The sequence below is a fragment of the Prinia subflava genome, chromosome 7 (assembly GCF_021018805.1).
Source record: "Prinia subflava isolate CZ2003 ecotype Zambia chromosome 7, Cam_Psub_1.2, whole genome shotgun sequence".
Lineage (NCBI taxonomy): Eukaryota > Metazoa > Chordata > Aves > Passeriformes > Cisticolidae > Prinia > Prinia subflava.
In genome coordinates, this window is record NC_086253.1 from 18,455,930 (window position 1) to 18,461,929 (window position 6,000).

Here is a 6,000-nt window from a genome sequence, read left to right on the forward strand (position 1 = left end):
GAAATGTCCTGCTTGGAGAGTCTCAGACAGTATTTTCCTGTGTTTATTCATGTTACTTTGCTTTACTTTATAAGTGAAAATTGATTTTATTGATTTCTGATGTGTTGTTGCACTTAATGTTGAATAAATCTGACTTTCATTTTGAAAAGTGAAACTGTGTTAGTGAAAATGTTATGTAATTTTAATTGATCTTAGCCTGTCCCTGAGTAAATAAATTTTGATTTTTTTAAATTTTTTTTTTTAATCTTGAAATAAGTTTTCTTGGTTCTGCTTAGGGTTCTGGCCAGTATTTCTTTTTTTTATGCAGTTATTAAAGCTTGTCAGCAATATTACTGTGAAGGGGAAGGTGGAGACTGTTTTGTTTGGCAAGTAGGGTGCTACAATCATGCTTGTAAATCCCAAGTCTTACTGCCTGTGCTTGAAAGAGCTTTTCTGAGTTTAACATTTTGAAGATTTGGGATTTTGGGCTTGTGCTGTTTTGGGTTTTTTCACTCTTTCTTTTCTTTTCCCTTCTGAACAAGTTGAAAATCCTTTCCAAGTGACTGCTGGAATAATATGTAGCCTTGTGATTTTGAGCATGAGGATTGGTTTGAGAGACTGTGGCTCTCTACCAGAAAAAAAAAATCCTTGTTGTTTAGTATTCCTTTTAACTTGCAGCTTGGAGAAGGAAGAAGCTCAAGAGAGCTTTTTCAAAACAGCTTCTCTTGTAACCAGAAATCTCACTTATGTGGAGGTGATGGGATAAATCAGTGAATGACAACACAGGTGAACCACAGGATCAATGTGAATCATGTTTAGAGAATTTAAATTAGTTTTTTCCAGATAAAAATGGATATTGATAATTGAATCTGTATATAAATTATGTTCAGCTGTAGTTGTCTAATACAGCCCATTTCAGAAGCAATAATTTAGTGTTTGTGAGAGTTGGTCACTGGTTTCACTTCAATTTGTCTTAGTGTTGTTGATTGAACAGTGTTAACTGTTTATCAATGGGGAAATCATAGAAGCTGGCAAAGCCTAAATCAGCATCTTCAGAGAGCTAAATTATTGGAAACCTGCTGGTAATTTCTCCTGCAAACGTTGATCGAGCTATTATAGCATAGCTTATAAGAAATGGCTTATTTTACTGCAAGACTTGGCACCCAAGCAAGTGGAACACAGAGCATTCTAATCCCAAAGGACATTACTGAGCTTTGGTTAATTAACAGCTTCAGCAAGTTGGTGTGCAGTCAGTGAAGTCAGGGTTTGATTTTTTTTTCTGATGAGCTGCATTTGACTACTATTGAATCAAAGTCTGTTCCCTTGTGCTTTTAAAACTGGGCTTCTGAACTGATAGTTTTTCCAATTTCACTGGAAATTATAGTATCCTGCTTGCCCTAAGTGAGATGGAGGATGTGACCTAGGGTTGAAATGGGACAGGTAATCTCCTGTAAGGTCTTTTGGGCATTTAGTTGTTCCTAGGCATAGAGTGTTCCTAGTTCTGGTGGTTCTGCAACAGTTTAAGAAAGGTCTACCATATACTCCCTGTTACTTTGAGTGCCTTGTAAGGATATGTTAAGTATCCACAAATATATCAATACAGTGGGAAATATTTCTTAATTTAATTTATTTGCATTCAAAGAGAAGCTTAGCTGAATTTTCTGTCAATGCTGCAATCCTTGTCTGTTTCAATCCTTCCTCTTCTACTTGTGTGTTACAAAGAGAAAATTAAATAGTTAAGTTCTAAAGGCCAGATTTTGTCTGAATTTTAAGAGGTCTTATCTTTCAACCTATGGCTAATCATATTCTGGAAGTAATTTCTGAACCTCATGCTGGATTTCCTGTTGTTCTCTTTACTGCTAAACTATTCACTCTCCAGTTTTTCTTATAAGTTTTATACAGACGATGCTTAGCAGTAGAGAAATACTCCAGAAATTGTCACAATTACAGCCTGGGGGTGAAGACACAAGAATAATTGTATGGGTGAAGAAAGAGATGGGGGACCGAGGCACAGCAGAAGAACGAGTATACCATGAATTGTTTGTACTCTGGAATGCAGGAGTCTGAAACAATGATTGAAGGTCCAAGTTATATATGAGGGAAGCTCAAACACAGACTGTGTAATTGATATTTGGATTTTTCCCCCCTACCTTACTCCTGCTCTTATGGAATACAGCCTTTTTTAAGGTGCAGATATAAGATCCTAAGGAGAATTGTCAATGGAAATACTGCTTTGTGCTAAAAAAAAGGTCAATTCTGCTTTCTGCTCAACCTATATATATATATATATATATATATATATATAGTGTGTATATATATATATTTTGTAGCAACTTTAGATAAAATACTTTGAGAAAGATAAATAAGACATCAGAAATAACATCTGATGTATCTCTGGACATAGAATATAATCTACCAGGAATACTGCAAGATCGATAACTACCCTAAATATCTACAACAAAAACTCCTAACAAACCAACCAACAGCTCCAGCCTTCTAAATCCCCCCAAGCCCCAACCCTGTTGTGTTGGAAGTATTTTCTTTTTTCAGATTACTGTTGCCTAGTTAAAGCATAGAACAGCTGTATAAATGCAGTTTACATTGTCAGAGATTTTGATTAATTTCAGAAGAAGCTGTACAGACATAAGAAACACAACAATGAGTTTTGATAAAGTAGGCAAAGTCAAGGTGTCTCCAGTACCCAACAAGCAAAGGGCTACTGAATGTGAACTTTTTCTAAGAAGGTTCCTGTCACTTTGAAGAGTTCTTGCATCTAGATATTGCTTGGCCACAGGTGTGCTTTAAGTGTGTAGTTTCTGCTTTGGTGTATGACAATGATTTGTACACGGTAAAAACTCTAAAATTAATATGTAAAAGTTAAGAAAAAAATCAATTTCAAAAACCTCAGTTTAGAAAATTCTTATAGAATATATCCTTTAAAGACAAGTTTTCTAGTGTACACTAACTAAATATAACAATTAAATGTGTATTGGTGATCTTAATTTCTTTCAGTCATCTGCTCAACCCATCAGTCCCAGCATCACCTTCAACATGAAATTGTTTTGTAGGGAATCTGACTTCTGTCTTGTGTAACGCAATGAAAAGTTTCTGCAGGGCAGTCCACGCTCTTTAATGGACTTGTGCAGCCTCTGGTGCCTAAAGCAGGTCTAGGACATCTCTGCTGCTTTGCTGTTGGCAGTGTCTTTCCTTGTCCTGCAGGCAAATCTAAGGCTTTTAAAAATTTATTTTCAGGGTTTTTTATTGAGTTTTGCTTTGTTGAGCCTGGAATACTGCAGTCCAGGCAGGTCTGACCAGAGCTGCTGTGCATTGCTAGTGATGGATTTTGTGTCTGAGAGAGCTGCTGTAGCTGCTCAGTACCATTGCTAATATTAGCTAGAGACAAATATTACCAGTTGAGGTTCTTCAGGAAGTGCAGAAAACTCTCTAATTTCTACCTAAATCATGCAAATGTAAATTAAGGAAAAGCTTTCAAGGAGCTCTAGTTATTGCAGTCTTGAATCATGTTATTCTCTTGAAAAGAAAAATGTAGTAATATTTTATTCTTCAATATCCCAAAGTAGTGTGAATAAAAGGAAACATAGTAGTTCTTCTTGGAGTTCTGCAAACCCTTTGTGACAGCATTCATGACTTAGCAGCCAGGAATTAAGAAACTAAAAGGACTAATATGTTTGTGTACTTGATAGGAACAGTGAAGGCACCTTGTTAAATTTCTTGGTCTTTATTTTCATTAAAGATGGATGTGCATAAAAAAGTGTACAAGAGCGACTAGATGATTGGTTTTGTTAATATAAACTATTTTTCCTGTAGAATGCTCTAGATGTAGTTTAGATGTGAGGAAAGAGACTTGGCAGCCTCATGTAGAATTTGGTGTTGAGTTGCTAATCAATTTGAATTTGCACAACATCGGGATTGGGATTGGATGTGTACAAATACAATGATAAAGACATTTATAGTGTGGCAAATTGTGCAAGGTAATATTTAGCTGCTGTGATAATTTCTATTGTAAAAGCTAACTTTGTTCTTTTTGAATCATCATGTTGAGATATGTAATACACTCTTCAGCACTAAAGCAAGCTAAAGAAAAACACAAATGGGGCTCCTCCACATTTCTGACAAGACTCCTGCTGTTCAGACCCTCATTAGTACCATTGTATGGTAATAATTTGAGAATTATTTGGAGATTCTGTATTTTAAAAATAAAGATCCTGCAGGAGTACTGTGAAAGGGAGCTGCACAAAAGCAGAAACTCTAGATGGCATTTTCAGTTAAAGACTATAGACTCCCCCAAGACTTGTTTCTGGGTGTGTAGCAGAGAATATGGATCTTTGCTCATGCTCCCCATTTTAACCAGAGCTATTGAAGTCAAGTGTAAGATCCCCAATAGCACATATTCACTCTTTAATCTAGATTATTTTATATATTCCCTTAGCCAAAATTGTGCAGAATATTTGCCCCGTGCTACCTACTTGCCATGCACATCTGTAGGTAAAGGTGGTGCCTCTTGGTTCAGGTGATCATCTTCTTTGGCTTCTGCCAGATCTTTCAGCATTCCTGTGGAACCAAACTCTTCTGAGATTTGTAGGGAAATAATTCAGCCTTCCTTGGCACGAATTTGCTGTAACTATTTTGGATTTGTATCTACTCTAGTTAAGAATTCTCAAGTGTCCTATTTTCCAGGGGATCTCAGACAAACCTTTATCAAAGAGCTGTGATTGATTTTTTTTTTTTTTGTTGCATTACATCCAAACATTAATTGTCTTCTTTTGTTCCAGAGGGAGAAGGGGGTGTATGTTTTCCATGTCTTTAAAAGATGCTCTCCATCTCCAAGCACTGTGTAAACTGGCATATGTTAGATTTTGAACATCAGTGGAGAAAGCAGTACTGTAATTCACACATTTTCATTTGACAGTTAGGTTGCAAATATGCTAACATTCAACTTGTTGGTTATTATTGCTGCTCCTTTTCACAAGGGAAATTAGTATTCACATTAGAGGCTGACTTCTCTGCAAAGAATTACATAAACTAGGCAGGCAGCTCCATTTCTTAGCTTTGTGTGAAAAAAAGCCTTTTTACTGTATTCCCTGTCTGGGAGAAGTCAAACATTCATTTAAACAGAACGGCTTGGAAATTATACAAATAGTTCCCTCACTTTAGGTGCAGCCTGAGCTCTGCTGAAACATTGGCTGTTTCCTCTTTTTTCTTCAGGCTCTTGCAATGGTGAATATCTGTTTTAATGCTGTGCTCATGACATAGCACATTCACAATTTTCCTGCTGAAGACTTGGGAAAATCTGTATATCCTACTGGTATGCTTTTCTATATATGGGAAAAAAAGGGATTGCAGCACTAAGGGATACCTGCTTTGATCAGTACTGTACTGTAGGGTGTGATTGAAGCAATGGAGAATTTGGAGGACAGAGAATAATAGACGTGGCAGGAATTCAAAGATCACATTGATATTACTTTTCAGAAAAATACTGTTGGATTGTGGATCTATAGTTAGAAGCCTCCTTGCTGTTTGAATTTTATAGCTTACTGGTATGGACACCAGAAAGATTTATCTACACCTGTGGATTTTAAGTTGGCTTAAAATATTATGCTGTAAACTGGAAACTTAAATAGTGCTCCGTCAATTTGCCACCTTGAAATTATAGCTCATTCAAGTTAGCTTGAGAGTTTCTTCCAAATAATGTTTTCCAATTAGGTTATTGCTGATGTTTCTATTGCACTTCTAATCCCATTTCTGTTTGTATAATATGGTCAGCTTCTTGCCACGTCCAGCTGGAAATGCAACTAAAGCCTTAATCACTGGATCCTTAGTAGCACTTTCTTTCCACCACACTATAGAACTGGATTGTAGAAGTACACAGAAAATGTCTATTGTGTGTGAAAACACAAGGTGCGGTCTCACTGTGGAAGCACATAATTTATTATTACTTACATTCTGCACTATTACAAGCCATTTAACTGTCTTTAGTGATAATGAGCTGGTGTAGTGTTT